A 16,365-nucleotide genomic window follows, 5' to 3' on the forward strand; every position below is an offset into this window, starting at 1 on the left:
CACTGATTTAAATTAGCGATAAAGAATTTTAGACTTAAAATGTATATATTTTTGAAAGTCACTATATCAATGTAACATTTTATCAAAAATTATGTCAAAGTAACAAAGTAAAAATACTAAAAAAGTATTTAAAAATAAAAAGTATTTAAGTTTTTAAAGTATTTAAAAGTAAAAAGTATTTTAACAAAACTTGAATTCATTTAGTTTAAAAAGTTTCTACCAATTGCTTTTCGAAATGGAGGAGAGGTATTACCTTTTGAAACCTAGGGAAACTAAAATATTCAAAAATTTTCACGGAGAGTTGAAAAATGACAAAAAAAATTACATTGATTTAAATTAGTGATAAAGACTTTTAGATATGGCTCCGACAGATGTTCACACATGAGCAAACATTGCTTATTATAGCGACTTAGTTGCCGACATGAACAACATCCACTTAACCAATTTTAAAAATGAGATTTTATTTTCACCGTGCTTGGTTTTTGAAATACTGAAAAGCTAACAAACTGCAATTGTAACGGTCTTATTTAAAAAATTTATGTCTTTGACATATGCCACTCCTTTTGAGTGCTTGATGGCTCCCACATTTATTCATTATTAGCCAAAAGAAGCGCCCACATATCATTGCATTCAAAATCAACTGCAAATCGATAAGACTAAATGAGAATTCAGTTTAAATTGACTCAACCCTACCCAGCATCAGCAAGAAGTGTAGAATTTCCTCTTTCTGAATCGAAGAGCAATTATTTTGAAAATTCTTGCCAACTAATTTAATGACACGGTTAGCCATATAAAACTTGCTTACCACACAGAACTAGGCTGCTTTAAAAATGACACCCAATCAAAAACTGCTGACATTTTATATTTTCTCATCATCTCATGTTCTTGCAGAAATCAGACAAGGACATAGTAAGGGTCAAACCTTGGAACACCATACCATTATACGAATTCTATATGCATAGAATGAGCCATCGCTCCCAGGGTCTCTCTAAAAGACATTCCTATTCAAATTAGTTTTTTTTTTGTAAATGAGTGCTATGTTATAGCTTAACTGTGGAGGAAAGTTAGAAAGTATTCTGCAGTGAAAAAAATTTAGAAAATTAAGGGTCGCATTTTTGGGAAATGGTTGGTCGAAATATTTCTATAAGCTAATGAAAATGTGCAGATTTATTGCTAGCTATTCATTTATTAATGTTTTTTTTATAAATAATAGTTATTTAATAGGATACACATTTGCTTAGCACCAAAATAATTAATTTAAAAAAAAAAACGAGGGGATGGCAACTTTCAGAAATCCTGTAAAACGTGTGGCGCCTGCCAAGCGGGGCGGTAATGTGCAGCACACATGATGTTCTGAGATGAACACCAGGTGGCGGAAAATAGACGCTCTTTCAAAATAACTTTGGAGGAAAGTTCAAAAGTATTCTTTAATACATCAAAAAAGTAAGAGCTCTTCAAATCAAATTTTTGGAAACTGTTTGTCAAAACAGCTCAATACGCTGAAATTCAAAAAGAGCAAAACCTATACTATTAATAAGGGGACCTGCTGCTCCAATAGCTCATTCTTTTTTGAAAGCATGATTAATACCCGTGATGCATTTAAACTTTAGATTATATTGCTGATTGGCATATGGAAGCAGCAATTCCGCTCCTAGTCCAAATATACCTGTTGGTTTTAAGTTTTAATGTCGTTGTTTTTCTTTGGGGAGGGATTTGTTTTGAGTGGCTCTCCAATCCTCCTATCCAAAAAAGAATAGCAGCGCTTGAACTTAAATGAACATGCAATATAATGAATATGAGGGGATTGCAGCTCCATTAATCAGGAATCATCCCTTTTAGAAATTCAATGGAATTCTGCAGAAATAAAATCAGTTTTTTTCGCGGTTTTCCGTTCTCAGGATATCCAATGGGAATTTATTCTTCGAGCGTAGGGGGGGGGGTATTAAAAAAACTGGAAGTTATACCAAACATGGGAAATAATGACAAAAATTGCTGACATGGATATTTTCATCGGGCAGGCCCGAAAGACCCCACCTGTAATCGTGCTAGAACCCATGCTTTAATAGCGGCTCTAAAAATTCTCATAAGAAACGAGGATATTTCCTCTGATGACAATACCGCTTCAGGACAGTTTTCCACACAAGGACTACTCTTACTACTAACAACTCACTGCAGCACCAAATTGTCTGCGACCAGCATATCTACGCAGACTCATTTATCTCAACCTATTCAAAGCCTCCCTCCTTGCATCCTCCCTATAAGTTAACATTTCCCTTAAATCTTTCGACTCCTGGAAAAACTTGAGAGTGCAAATCTAAATTCGTCTCTGTGCTGACTCGCACAAGCCTTCAAGCCTAATCTGATAAGCAAATCATGCAAGATGTACGTACACCAACATTCTTCATCTAAATCCAATATAACCTGCGGAAGGCATTTCGTCTTCGCTTCGCATGCAACAATCTTGTTCATTTGTTGACAAACCGACACACAAGACATACTGAGTATTGTCTTGTCACGAGACAAAGTTAAACAATTTTGTTTTGATCTTTCAGAATAGAATTGGACAGTAATAAGTGACGATTCTGTTCCTCTATAAAGAATCCTAAATTTAAGAAGTCGAACTCTCAAACGCATACTTCACCGTCTCGATTATCCCACTTATCGTAACAAAGTCGTAAATACAGAAAACGCTATTTACACGAATAACGTTAAAATAAACATTATTTTTTTTTGCAAGTTCAAGCCTATAGTCTAGTGAACGATAGTTTTGTGAACGACAATGGGCTGCCTCCCAGTAGTAGCATAATATTTGTAGGCATGAATATATAATGAGTCGGAGGTAATAGGTTTGGGACTGTCTGTACAGGATTTCCACTCTTGTTGATAGAAGAGCATCGCCAAGTCCTGAAAACCATGTTGTGACCAAGATGGACCCAGGATTGCACAAAGCCGCCATTCATACTGGAGGTCCCAGGAACTTCTTGCTGTCCGGTTCTAAACCGGCTTAAGCGCTTCAGTGTAGGCTTGAGAAGATGTGTTGATCTCTGTCCAGCACTGCTACCCGGGATCATTGCTTTTCCTGAGCCCAAATAACTTCAATGATATAAAGAACATGAAAATTAGAACTTGGAATGTTACGACGCTAAAAAATGACTATCGTATCGGCATTTTGACTGACGAATTTAGACTAATCGAAAACGCCTTATTAGGAGTTTTAGCACTCATGTCCTAGGGACGAATGGGCAGGAAGGATGGGGTACATTGACAGGGACTAGGGCTCATGATGAATGAAGAAGCTGTTAAGTCTTGGTTCGCCTGGGAAGGAATTAATAATAGAATACTAATTGCTCCTTTTATGACTAAAAAGCTCAGGCTATCAGTTAAAGTAGTATAAGCCCCTGTTGAAACGACTGACGGAGATACTAGTGACTCGGACGAATTTTACTTAGTTACAGGAGCAAAGAGAGAGGGTCCCAGGTAGAAATATGGTGTTTTTACTTGGAGATTTTAACGCCCAGGTCGGTAGAAATAGGGAAAGATGCCGAGGTAAATTTGTTTTACCTTTTTTTTTTTAACAGAATGCACCTACAATATTATTTCAGAATTTTATCACCTTCGCCATACAACTAGTCACAAAATATAGTTATGTTTTTGTATAGGGATTGCATATATTTTTTCATAAAATTGTATAAACTGCTATATATGCATCTGAGGAATTTTATACTATTTTGATACATGCCATCCAATTATGTTTCCACGATTGGTTGTTTATAAATCAAAATTTTTACAGGACAACTCTCTTACTTAATGCTAAATCTGTGTCAAGGATTAGATGATGATGTCGAGGATTAAATGTTTACATTAAATAGCTGGAAATCTCAAGATTAAAAAAAATATATATATTAGAAATCTACTACAGCTTGAAACCCCGAGAATTTAAATCACCAACTATATCTATCAAATACAAAAATAACAATCACTTAATTATTTATTTTTTTAAAAAGTATTTCAACTCATATACTTACTTTGAAGCACATGTCTACATGCATCTTTATTGGAGTTCATATTTTTCTGACGATTTTGGTCTTTATTCGATTGTTTTTGGATGAATAGAAGAGGAAAGGCCAACGAAGAGCTCTAAACTGAAAGGACTCTAGACTGACAGGACTAGCCATTACAAACATTCACCTAAATATTGAGGTAGACATGGACCATGTAATAAATAAATATGGCGGGAGTAGAAATAAAGAAATAGAATTTTCTTATAAAACTGTGAATTCTGTAATTCAGGCAAAATATACGTGTAATTCTGGCAAAAAAACATGCGAGCATAGAAGTTCGTTACGTTAGTTAATTCGTAAATTACGTACATTTTTTACTAATAAAAACGTTCGTAAAAAATTAGAAGTCCTAGTTGCCTTTTTAAGTAACCAAAAATTGCAGGGCAAAACTAGGCCTCAATTTTTCCTTGGCTAGCAACTAGCCACTTAGCAAAAAAAAAATAAAAAAAATACAAATTTTGTTTTAATTATTCATTTGCAGAGCCAAAATCAAAACAAGCATTAATTCAAAAACGTTCAGAAATTAAATAAAAAAAACAAGTTTTTTAAACTGAAAGTAAGGAACAACATCAAAACTTAAAACTAACAAAAATTACTCCTTATATGAAAGGGGCTGTTTTCTCCTCAACGCCCCGCTCTTTACGCTAAGGTTTTTATTGTTTTAAAAGCAGAGTTGAGAGAAAGAGTCAAACTTCAGCGTAACAGCCCCTTTCAAATACGGGATAATTTCTGTTGGTTTTAAGTTTTAATTTTGCTCCTTACTTTCAGGTAAAAAAAAAATTGTTTTTTATTTAATTGCCAGAAGAAAGATCACGGACACGAGTTTATTTATTTTTTATTCGTTTTTTTTCCCCGGAGGTGATCGTATAATCCCAATAGTCCCGAAATAATATATAATCTCCCGATATAATATCAGGAGAGGGCTCATTCTAACAGGAATTCTATGGTGCTCTTTTTAAGTGAACCAAAAAGATTTGAGGGTAACTTGCCCCCTCCAAACCCCCTTTTTAAGTAGTCCACTCAACATTTTGAGATAGCCATTTTGTTCAGCATAGTTAAAGCCCAAGTAACTATGTCTTTATAGATAACATGCCCTCCCCCATGGCCCCTGGGGAAAGGCCTGTAAGTCACGAAATTTGCCCGTTGTTTACGTGTAGTCTTTGTTATTGGGAAGCATGCAGACATTTTGGTGGGCGAAGAATTTTCTGCTGGGGGGAATTTTTGACGGGGTAAATTTTCCGTGGGGAGGGAAGTTTCAGAGGGGTAGACTTCCCAAGGAAAATTTTTACTGTGGGGGAATTCCTTTGCAAATTTTATTACCCGTACTTTCTCTTAGCCCAATCAATTTTGCATGTGAAGATGTTGAAGATGTGAAGATGTTAATTGTCTAGTAAGTCTTTCTTTAGGGGGCGATTTTCAACTGGAGAAATTCCTCACGAGGGGGTTTTCCTCGGGATAAATTTTGCAAGGATGATTTTCTGCGGAAGCAGCTTTTACTAGGGAGGGGAGGGGAATTGCGGGAAAATTGCAGAGGGGAATTCCTGGCATGATCTGAAAAACAATCAGAAATTCAAGTCTGTGTTTCCAATGAAAGTATGCTAAGAAGGTTCTTTTTTTTTGTCGGAATTGTCCGCAAGAAAATTTCCGCGTGGAACTTTCAGTGTGAATTGTTCTGGGTGGGGGGGGGGGATTTTACCTGGAAGAACTTTCCATGATGGGATTTTCCGTGGAGAGAAGGAATTCTCCGAGGAGGGGGAGACGTATATACCGGTATTATTTAAAAAAACGATCAGAAATTAAATAAACAAGTTTTATCAACTGAAATTAAGGAGCAACATCAAAACTTATAATGAACGTAAATTATGAGGGCTGCCCCCTTTTCAATGCCTTGGCCTTTATACTAAAGTTTGATGCTTTATCCCAATTTTTAAGAACGATTTCTGAAACACAATTGGTTTAATCAGAACAATATATATATTTTTTTTAATACTAATAGACCAGGCACGTACGCAGGAATTTTTTCAGGGGGGGGGGCCAAAATCTTCGAAACAGCAGATATAAAGTAGAACTTTTTTTTTATTTAGTAATGCAAAAAGCACGTATATCGGAAAATACAGATTAACTTTAATCTCTAGTATTGTTGCAGAGGGGGGGGGGGGAAAGACCGAAGCCTGAAAAGTACGTTCTAGGCTCAGGTTATGTTCATAGCGATTTAGAACCAGTGATTAATCTATTATATCCCACTGAAAGGGAAATTGTAGGGTTAACAATGCAATATGGGTGCTGTGGGGGGGGGGGGTAGTTTTTCTATTGCAAAAGCGTAGATTTGAATGAAAAATGATACTTTCCAAAATTGATCCATTAAAAGCTCTACTTTATCCTGAAAAGGGGGGATAAACGCCCTAATATTAAGGATAATTCTATTTTGCTGTGAAAAGCACTCTCTTTACAATCTACAATCTAGATTCTTAATAAATGTCCTACTTTTGCCAGAAATCAAAAGAAACAATAGGGAAATTAAAAATTACACAAAATTTCGAGGGGGGGGCCCGAAGGCCCCCCCTGCGTACGTGCCAGTAATAAACTTTAGCGTAAAAACTTAGGTATTGAGAAGAAATTAGTCTCCTTCTTATATGTAACAATTTCTGTTCATTTTAAGTTTTGATGTTGCTCCTTACTTTCAGTTAAAAAGAATGTTTTTTTATTTAATAACATAAAAAAAATCACCACTAACAACACGTATCTGTGTGATAAAAAATAGACCTCAACTCCACACTAAAATGGGACAGAGCAATATATTTTTTCTATCTCTTACTGTCAGGGCAGTATCTAAGATTTTTGTTGGGGGGAATATTTTTACGGGGAGATGGGTATCAAAAATTTTAAAGATACGGAATTTTTTATGTGTATTTTGTTACATTTTTACGAGTTGGCCCATTTGTTTTTTTTATTGGGGGGGAGGGAGAGGTCAAACTACCCTCCCTGGATACGGCCTTGCTTGCCAAATAATTTATTATCCCGTAAAGCAAGATTTTTACCATGTTAAAAAAGAAAACTCATGTCAACGTAGGAGAAAACAGAAGAAGCTAAAAAAAAACCTTAATACCCAACAAAGATAAATTTACAGTCACGGCGTGATTTTTGTGCAGATCCAAGGTGTTGTGGCCATCTACGATTTTTTTCACGGTCGCTACAAGTTTTGTACGCCATCACATACTACCATCCTAATGCTTAATACTAAGTATCTACTTATTGAAATTGTCTATTTATGAATTCATAATTTTATCGTACGGCCTTGCTTACTGAATAATTTAACTATCCCGTAAAGCAAGATGGTTACCACGTTAAAAAAGAACTCTCGTCGACACAGGAGAAAATAGAAAGACTAAAAAAGACCATTAATACCCAACAAAGATAAAATGTACAGTCGAACCGTGATTTTTGTGCAGGTCTACGATATTGTCGCCATCTATGATTTTTTTATGCAGTCACTCGCTTACTGAATAATTTAGTTATCCCGTAAAGCAAGATGGTTACCACGTAAAAAAAGAAAACTCATGTCGACTTAGGAGATATAGTCGGCATCTATGATTTTGTTCTGTAGTCACTACAAATTTTTGTACACCATTACATGCTATTATCCTAGTGCTTGATTAAATAAAATAAACAAGTTTTTTTAACGGAAAGAGATGAGCTAAATTAAAACGTAAAACGAACAGAAATTACTTCGTATGTGAAAGGGGCTGCTTCATCAACGCCCCATTCGTTACGTTAAAGCTTGACTCTTTCTATTAACTCTGCTTTTTAAAACAGTAAAACACTTTAGCGCAAAGAGCGGGGCGTTGATGAAGAAGCAGCCCATTTCACATACGAAGTAATTTCTGTTCGTTTTAAGTTTCAATGTCGCTCCTTACTTTCCGTTAATTTTTTTTTTTATTTAATTTCTGAACGTTTTTGAATCAATGCATGTTTGTATTTTGGCTCTCCGCAGATGAATAATTAAAACAAAATTGGCATATTTATTTTTTTGGCTAAATGGCTTTCTTATAGTTCTGATCCAACGATTTTGAGAAAAAAGGAGCGGATGAGGAGGCCTAGTTGCCCTCCGGTTTTTGGTTACTTAGAAAGGCAACTAGAACTTTTAATTTTTTACGAATATTTTTATTAGTAAAAGATATAAGTAACTTATAAATTAGCTTACGTAACAAACTTCTGTGTTCTCATGCTTTTATTACGTATATGAGGAGGTTCACCCCCTTGTCAGTACCTCGCTCTTTACACTAAAGCTTAAATTTTGTCCCAATTTCTTAAGAATGACCCCTGAATCACAAAAGCCGTAGAATAAATAGTTGAAATTGCTAAAAATACTTTAGCGTAAAGAGCGAGGTATTAGGAGGAGGTGAGCCCATCATATGCGTAATAATTTCTGTCCGTTTTAAGTGGTTTTAATTCTGCTCCTTACTTTCAGTTGAAAAAACTTTTTCATATTTATTTTTTCATTGTTTTTTTAAAATAATGCTAGAAAATCCTGCGCTCCCTTCATGGAAATTTTCTTCCCCATGATAAATTCCACCAAGGAAAGCTCCTATAATATATCCCCCTCTTTTCAACCCCCCCCCCCCCTCCCCCAAACCAAAAAATCCCCCTGAAAACATCTGTGCATTTCCAAATAATCATTGCTATATGTAAGCACTGGTCGAAGTTTGTAACTTGTAGCCCCTCCCACGGGGACTGCGGGGGAGTAAGTCGTCTCCAAAAACATAGTTATAAGGTTTTTCGACTACGCTGAATAAAATTGCTATCTCAGAATTGTGATCCAGTGACTTTGGGAAAATAATTAGTGAGGGAGGGGGTCTAGGTGCCCTCCAATTTTTTCGGTCACTGAAAAAGGGCACTACAACTTTTCATTTCCGTTATAATGAGCCCTCTTGCATGATTCTAGGACCACTGGGTCGATACAATCACCCCTGGAGAAAAAAACAAACAAATAAACACGCATCCGTGATCTGCCTTCTGGCAAAAAATACAAAATCCCACATTTTTGTGGATAGGAGCTTGAAACTTCTACAACAGGGTTCTCTGATACACTGAATCTGATGGTGTGGTTTTTGTTAAGATTCTATGACTTTTAAAGGATGTTTTTCCCTATTTTTTAAAATAAGACAAATTTTCGCCGGCTCGTAACTTTTGATGGGTGAGTCTAAAGTTAATGAAACTTATATATTTAAAATCAGTATTAAAATGCGATTCTTTGATGTAACTATTATTATAAAAACAAAATCCGTCTTTTAGAGTTTTGGTTACTATTGAGCCAGGTCGCTCCTTACTACAGTTCGTTACCACGGACTGTTTGATACTAAATATTTACTTATTGAATGAATTTATAATTTTATCGTACGGCCTTTAATACCCAACCATTGTAAAAGACCATTAATACCCAACAAAGATAAAATTTCAGACACAGCGTGATTTTTGTGCAGGTCTACGATATTGTCGCCATCTACGATTTTTTCTACAGTCACTACAAAGTTTTGTACGCCATTACATACTATCATCCTAGTGCTTAATACTAAATATTTACTTATTGAAATTATCAATTTATGAATTTATAGTTTTGTCGTACGGCCTTGCTTACTGAATGATTTAATTATACTTTAAAAAAGAACACTTATGTCGACTTAAGAGAAAACAGAAGCTCAAAAAAGACCATTAATACCCAACAAAGATAAAATTAACTGTCACAGTGTGATTTTTGTGCAAGTTTACGATTTTTCGCCATCTAGGATTTTTTTTTGCCGTCCCTACCAATTCTTGTACGCCATCAGATGCTATCATCCTAGTGCTTAATCATAAATATTTACTTATTAAGATTAACAAGGCCGTGTCCTGGGAGGATAGAGGAACATTTAGGAGGTTTGAGCCCCCCCCAAAAAAAAAATTGTCCGAGTCGTAAGCACGTAACAAAAATACATATAAACACATTTTGATGCGTTTGTTTTAAGTTTGGCTTGACTGTTCGTTTTAATTTATTATCGTTCTGGCATTATTTATTCCTCTAAAGCATTATCTTTATGTTCAATGTAATTGTTCATCTTACTAATGGTTCGTCTTGGGTTTCACTTATGCATTAATAGTAATTTCTGCTTGTTTTAGGTTATTAATAAAAAAAAATCTCCGAAAAAGAAGTTTTCTAAATAAAAGTAAAGGTCATATTAAACTTAAGATCGAAAGAAATAAAAATCTACAATTACTGCAACTCGTAACGACCAGAAATTACTATTAAAGAATAAATGAAACCGAAAACGAACAGCAATCAAATAAACATTTATAGCAAACAAACACACTATAGGTACTAGTGTAATTGAGAAAATAAAGCTTAAAGCGAATTAAACTACAATTGAATAAGCAAATCAATTTTGAAACGAACAAAAATCTCTACAAACAAGAGTTTGGGTTTTGCCTCCTTCTCTCATTGTAAAAGTCTAAGACCTACTGAGTCAATGGCACTTTACTGAAAACTATATGTGTCTTGAACAGTCTTGATAAGTACAACTAAAATCAAACTGAATGTTTTATACATAATGCTATTAATTGTTAAAAGGTCATCAGTTCAAGATTTTATTTCACTGTAATTTTACTTTCATTTCAATGCTGCAATAACTGAAAAAGAAAACATTTGTAATATAAATCGTTTTCAGTGAATCACCAATGATATAATAGGCTTTAGAGTTTTACAGTTAGGGAAGGGGGCAGTGTCCAAACTCTTGTTTGAAGTGCAAATATATTTGTCTTTAACCGTATTGGAAAAAACTAATAAAATTAAACTGAATATTCGTTATATAATGAAATTAATTGCTGAAAGCTCATCAGTTCGAGATTTGATTTTACTGTAATCTTTATGTTTCTTTTCAATGTTGCAATAAGTACAAAAGAAAATATTTGTAATACAAATCGATGTCAGTAAGGCACCAATGACTCAGTAGGTTTTAGACTTTTACAATGAGAAGAAGACTTTTACAAAACTCAAACTCTTGTTTGTAGAGAGTTTTGTAAAGTGAAACCCAAAACGAACAGGTTTTAGACTTTAGGTTTTAGAGTAGGTTTTAGACTTTTACAATGAGAAGAAGACTTTTACAAAACTCAAACTCTTGTTTGTAGAGAGTTTTGTAAAGTGAAACCCAAAACGAACAAATTGTAATGTGAACAATTACATCGAGCATAAAGATAGCAGTTACTGCTGTAGAGGAAAATTGATCAATTTCGATTCACTTAGATTAGTTACAATTCTTGCCCCGGGGCCTAGGGAGGATTTCTCAAACCCCAAGTTATAATAATCTGAATTTTGGACTATTTTGAACAAAATGGCTATTTCAAAGTTTATACAAGACGAATTTCGGAAATAAAGGCACAGGAAGGGGTTGGAAAGGACGGGAGAGGGACTATTACTTTTTGATCATCAAAAACTTACAACTTACATAAGTTACAATTCTGGTCCCATATGCTATTGAGGATTTCTAAACCCCTAATTTATAGAAATTTGGCTTTTGGACTATTTAAAAAAAAAGGCTATCTAAAATTTTCTCAGATACAATCAGATACATTTGGGGGAAAAGGCATGGGGAGGGGGGGGGGGTAGATGCCCATCCATCACTTTTGATGACTTTTAAAAAGCTAACTAGTACTTTCAATTTCTAATCAAATGAGCCATATCTGAGGTTTATATGACCACCCTCAACATAAAACCTATGCCCCCGGGGCATAGCTTAAGACTTGCCCCCGAGCTCTGGGGGGCTATGTGGACCCCAGAGTTTTTTTTATTTGATCTTTAAAATATTTTGAACAAAATAGCTATCTAAAAATTTTTATTGGATACACTTGGGGAAAAAGGCTTCGGAGGGGGGGGGGGGGCTAGTTGCCCTCCTATCACTTTTGATCCTTAAAAAGGGTACTAGAAATTCTAATTTACAATCGACAGTCTCATGAAAAACTTACATACCCCTAGGACACATTTCACAATGCTTTCCTGGGGGGGGGGAAGGGCTGCTTTATCCCTAGAGTTTCTGTTATATCATTTTTGGTCTATTTTTAACAAAATTGCAATATAAAAACTAAATTAGACGCATTTGCAAAAAAAGCTTGGAGGGGGGGGGCTAGTCGCAATCGGATCACTTTCAACTCTTAAAAGGGGAATTAGAACTTTCAATTTCTAATCATTTCAGTCCCCTCCAAAGCTTATACGATCACCTCTTCCATAAAAACCTTGTATGCCCCCACGGCATAAGTTACAAGCCTTCCCAGGGCTCTGGACAGTTAAGGTTTTGTTAGCTGATCGTTGGACTATTTCAAACAAACTGGCTATCTCAAAATTTTCACTGGATGCATTTGGGGAAAAGAGGTGCGTGTGTGTGTGTTGGAGGGAGGGGGGTTTAGATGCACTCCATTCACTTTTGACTCATGAAAAGGTACGTAAAGAACTTTCAAATTCCAATCAAATGAGCCATCTTCGAAGTTAATACGACCACTCCTTACATAAAAACCTTGTACGCCCCCGGGGCAAAGCTTAAAACACTCCCCAGTCTCTAGGGGGTTGTGTTGACCCCGGAGTTTTGTTATCTGATGTTTGAATCATTAAAACAAAAAATAGCTATCTCAAAATTTTTATCGGATAGGTTTGGGGAAAAAAGGCCACGGGGGGCTAAGTATCCTAGGATCTCTTTTGCCTTAAAAAGTGAACCAGTACTTTCAATTTCCAATCAAATGAACCCTCTTTGAAGTTTATACGTGCATCCCTTCCATAAGAACCATATATTCCACCAGGGCTTAACTTTCAACGCCTGCCCCCGGGCCCTAGGGGGGGGGGTCAACACCGGAGTTTTTGTTATCTGACCTTTATTTTTAGAAAAACGGTTATTTTGAAATTCATTAGATGGTTTCGTGGGAAAAGGGCGAGGCTAGTTGCCGTCGGATCTCTTTTGATTTTTAAAAAGTGAACTAGAACTTTCAATTTCCAATAAAGTCAGCCTTCTGAAGTTTATAAGAGCATTCCTTTCATATATATGCCCCCACGGCATAACTCACAACACCTACCCCAAGGCCCCAGGGGGTTATGTCGACACTAGATTTTTTGTTATATGGCCTGTGAACTATTTTTATCAAAATGGCTATCTCAAAATTTTCATATGATGCATTTGGGGAAAATCGGGCCAAGGCGGGGGGGGGGGGCTTGTTGCCCTTTGGTCCCTTTTAACAACAGTGAACTAGAACTTTGAATTTCCGATCAAATGAGCCCTCTCTGAAGTTTATATGAGTATTCATAAGAATTCCGTAAGAATCCATATATTGTCCCTGGGCATAACTTACAATGCCTGTCCCCCCAGCTCTGAGGGTTATGTCGACATCGGAGTTTTTGTTACCTGACCTTTGAACCATTTTTAGTAAAATGGCTATCTTAAAACTTTTATATGATGCAATCAGGGAAAAAGGGCGAGGGAGGGGGGGCGATCTATCCCTCCAATCACTTTTGACTCTTTGATTTTGAATTAATAGTTGCGGGCATCAAGCCATAGCTAACTGTAGAAAAAGCCAAGACAGATAGTTGGATGAGGGTCAAAGTTGGCATATGCCCCTTTTAGGATTGTATAAAAATGATGTCATTTCATTTGTTGATAGATAAGTCTATCATCCATCTGTTCACACATCATTCCTAAGGCAGATATAATTATTATAGGATTTTATATCTGCTCACATTACCTTTTAATTCGGTTCTTTACTTTTCTTCAAAGAACTTTTTTTTCCAGAAACCATAAAAAAAAAAATCATCCTTGAAAGGAACTTGGTAAATTGACTCTAAAATTTGTGCTTGTTTGTCTCCTATAGGAAAGCTGTAGTGAACCAAATATCTTTTATCTTATATATATATATATATATATATATATATATATATATATATATATATATATATATATATATATATATACTAGCTGTTGGGGTGGCGCTTCGCGCCACCCCAACACCTAGTTGGTGGGGGCGCTTCGCGCCCCCCCCCAAGCCCCCCCGCGCGCGTAAGTCGTTACGCGCCATAATAGTTACGCGCCATTGTAGTTGTGTCCCTATGTCCCACCTGTGAATATATATATATATATATATATATGGTTTTAACTACGTAAAACTTGCGAATATACAACATTCTTTGCTGTCCCATTGTCTTTGCATATAAATAGATTGTCAGGTTTACCGACTCTTGAACATGCAACATATAATGGTCCATGGGAAAACAATCTGTATTCAGATCTATACCTCATGATTCTAATGATTGCCCTTGAGCTTTGTTGATGGTGATTGCTAATCGACCATTCCCTGTCCCGGTGTCCCGGTCGTCATTTACATCCCCCTGTTTCCCCCGGTGTCCCCGTTGTAGTTGTGTCCCTGTGTCCCGGTCGTCATTTATATTCCCTGTGTCCCGGGTCCCGGTCATCATTTGTATCCCGGTGTCCCGGTCTGTATATACATTCGTTTTTTAGTTTTGTTTTTCTCCTTTATTTTTTTCCTTTTTTTTTCTTTTTTAGCTTATTTAGATTTTTAGATTTTTTAGTTTTTTTTATTAGTTTTTAGTTTTTATTTCTTTTTAGTTTTTTTGTCCCGGTCGTCATTTATATCCCCCTGTTTCCCCCGGTGTCCCCGTTGTAGTTGTGTCCCTGTGTCCCGGTCGTTATTTATATTCCCTGTGTCCCGGTCGTCATTTGTATCCCGGTGTACCGGTCTGTATATACATTCGTTTTTTAGTTTTGTTTTTCTCCTTTATTTTTTTCCTTTTTTTTTCTTTTTTAGTTTATTTAGATTTTTAGATTTTTTAGTTTTTTTATTAGTTTTTAGTTTTTTTTTCTTTTTAGTTTTTTTGTAGTTTTTACCTTCTTTTTAGTTTTGTTAATTTTTTTTTTTACTTGTGTCCTGGTCGTCATTTATACTCCCTGTGTCCCGGTGCTTTGTTGATTGCTAATCGAACATTCCTTTTGTCCTGGTCGCTTTCTCTTTGAGTGTCGTCATTTATTTTTTTCTTTTTTAGTTCTTTTAGTTTTTACCTTTTTTAGTTTTTTTTAGTTTTTAGTTTTTTTAGTTTTTTACCTTTTTTTAGTTTTTTTAGTTTTTTTAGTTTTTTAGCTTTTTTATTTTTTTTTATTAGTTTTTAGTTTTTTTGTAGTTTTTGCCTTTTTTTTAGTTTTTTTAGTTTTTTAGCTTTTTTATTAGTTTTTAGTTTTTTTTGTAGTTTTTGCCTTTTTTTAGTTTTTTTAGTTTTTTAGCTTTTTTATTTTTTTTATTAGTTTTTAGTTTTTTTGTAGTTTTTGCCTTTTTTTAGTTTTTTCAGTTTTGACGTCACCTGATCCAGTTTTTTCAGGTGACGTCACCTGATCCACGATCCACAGATCCACAGACAACTTATTTTTATATATATAGATAGTTTTTTTTTTTTACTTATGTCCTGGTCGTCATTTATACTCCCTGTGTCCCGGTGCTTTGTTGATTGCTAATCGAACATTCCTTTTGTCCTGGTCGCTTTCTCTTTGAGTGTCGTCATTTATTAGTTTTTTCCTTTTTTTTTTTTAGTTTTTTATTGGTTTTTACCTTTATTTTAGCTTATTTTTCAGTTTTTTCCTTTTTTTTAGTTTTTTTTTATTTTTTATTTTTTTTAGTTTTTTACCTTTTTTTAGTTTTTTTAGTTTTTTTAGTTTTTTAGCTTTTTTACTTTTTTTATTAGTTTTTAGTTTTTTTTTGTAGTTTTTGCCTTTTTTTAGTTTTTTCAGTTTTTTTTTTAGTTTTTTATTGGTTTTTACCTTTATAGTTTTTTTAGTTTTTTAGCTTTTTTATTAGTTTTTAGTTTTTTTTGTAGTTTTTGCCTTTTTTTAGTTTTTTCAGTTTTGACGTCACCTGATCCAGTTTTTTCAGGTGACGTCACCTGACACATCCATCCACACATCCACAGACAGACAGACAACTTATTTTTATATATATAGATTTAAAGGTAATAATATCTGAATACAACCGTGTTCTGGATCTTCTTGAATGATGTCAACACCCTTGACGATAGAGAGCATTATTGATAAAATTAACGAGGCACAGGACACGAATGTTAAGAACAACTGTTCCAAAATACGTTTTCCCTCCTAATTACAGATTAATTTAGAAATCTGAACTTCTGAAAACCGAAATTGTACTCACTTTTTCCTCTCTCCAGTGAACTTATAAAAAATTAAGCAACCGAATTAGCGACGCTTCTTGACTACTAAGGTCCCGGCGCTGGCCCTGCTGT

At 35.1% G+C, this 16,365-nt stretch overlaps 1 long non-coding RNA gene across 1 annotated transcript in view; it reads right to left on the bottom strand.

Moving 5' to 3' along the window:
• Positions 1-14,665: 14,665 nt before the first annotated feature.
• LOC136026980 (uncharacterized) overlaps positions 14,666-16,365 on the bottom strand; it is a 306,126-nt gene continuing 304,426 nt past the window's right edge. The window contains exon 2 of the long non-coding RNA XR_010617464.1: positions 14,666-15,435. This is a non-coding gene — a long non-coding RNA (uncharacterized LOC136026980). The remainder of the gene's footprint in view (positions 15,436-16,365) is intronic.

This window comes from Artemia franciscana, chromosome 5 (assembly GCF_032884065.1).
Source record: "Artemia franciscana chromosome 5, ASM3288406v1, whole genome shotgun sequence".
Classification (NCBI taxonomy): Eukaryota; Metazoa; Arthropoda; class Branchiopoda; order Anostraca; family Artemiidae; genus Artemia; species Artemia franciscana.